Source organism: Pan troglodytes, chromosome 1, assembly GCF_028858775.2.
Source record: "Pan troglodytes isolate AG18354 chromosome 1, NHGRI_mPanTro3-v2.0_pri, whole genome shotgun sequence".
NCBI classification, from domain to species: domain Eukaryota; kingdom Metazoa; phylum Chordata; class Mammalia; order Primates; family Hominidae; genus Pan; species Pan troglodytes.
In genome coordinates, this window is record NC_072398.2 from 106,417,578 (window position 1) to 106,419,362 (window position 1,785).

Consider the following 1,785-nt stretch of genomic DNA (forward strand, 5'->3'; position numbering starts at 1 on the left):
TTTGCAACTTTTCTTTTTAAAGTCCCTTTTAACCTAAAGTTTGATTAATACATTGAAATGTGATAAAAATTGTTGGTTACCTGTTGTGACATTGTTTTTAAGAAAAGTGTTTATATCATGAAAACAAGTTTCTTACAGACAGACTATATGTTTTATATATTTATTCATTTTGTAAAAATTGAGGTATAATTTACATATGGTAAAATTTACCCTTTTATAGTATGCATTTCAGTGGTTTTTAGTGTATTCACAAAGTTATGCAACTATCAGAAGAGGATTTTGGTAAGACGGAGTGGGAAGCATCAGAAGGTCTTACCTCACCTAGACAATAACTGCACTGGCAGAATCTGTCTGATATAACTATTTTGGATCTCTGGAGTCTACTGAAGGCTTTCACTTTCCAGGGAGAAGGTTTGGATCTAATTGTGGTTATTTTTGGTCAGTTACAGCTCTTCGCATGGTAGCAGCTACCCATCCACTACCCCAGCCCCATGGCAGGCAGTTGTGCCAACAGGTGTTCCAGAAACAGTTTTCACACAGCTCATGGGAGCTAGAGTGGGCAAAAAGCACCTTGTCCTCCAAATATTGGGGATCTGTGCTCTGATTGCTATTTCTGCTCACAGAGGTGCAGAGAGAGGATGGCAGCCTTTGTTGTATACCTACCCCCATTGTTGCAGTCCCCTCCCCCTTCAGCTGAAGTGATTTCCAGGGGATTTAAAGGGTTAGCACCTTTACCTCCTCATTTTTCTCTTTTTGGGAGCAGACATGAAAGGCTAGAATATTCAAAAACAATGGCATATGTGAGGAAAAATTAGAAAGTGACTGTGCATGCCCAGGGAAAGGCACAGGTTTGGAAAAGACCTGGGAAAACCTTAAGTTTACATTTCAGGCTGATCATTGGCACAAAGACAATACCAATCAAGACAAAAACAATAAATAGAAATAACAACAAAACCCAGCAAACCCTGAGGAAAGAGGAGAGTCTGATTTCCAGAGTAACCATATTATTAGATTCTAGTTTTCAACATAAAAATGACAAGGCATACAAAGAAACAGAAAAGTATGGCTCATTCCAAGGAAAAAACTGAATCAACAGAAACTGTTCCTGAAAAAGACCTCATGTCAAATCTACTTGACAAAGACTTTGAACAACTGTCTTAAAGATGCTTAGGGAACTAAAGGAAGACGTGGGGAAAGTCAAGAACATAATGTATGAACAAAGTGGAAATCTCAATAAACGGAAAACCTAAAAAGAAACCAAAAAGAAATTCTGGAGCTAGAAAATAAAATAATTAAAATGAAAAATCCATTAGCAGAATTTAAAGGCATATTTGAGCAGGCAGAAGAATGAATCAGCAAACTTGAAGAGAGAATAATGGCAATTATTGAGTCTGAGGAACAGAAAGAAAAAATACTGAAGAAAAATAAACAGAGCTTAAGGAATCTGTGTGACACTATCAAGTGGACCAACATAAACATTGTTGGAGTCCCAGAAGGAGAAGAGGGAGAGAAAGGGGAAGAGGGAATATTTGAAGGCTTAATGCTGAAAACTTTTCAAAGCTGGTGAAATACATGAATATAAACATCCAAGAAGTTCAATGAACTCCAAGTAGTGTGAACCCAAAGAGACCCACACCAAGGCACATAATCATACTTTGACAGCCAGGTGTGGTGGTTTGTGCCTACAGTCCCAGCTACTCAGGAGGCTGAGGTGAGAGGATCATTTGAGGCCAGGAATTCAAGGTCAGCCTGGGCAACATAGTGAGAACCCACCTCTCTAAAAAA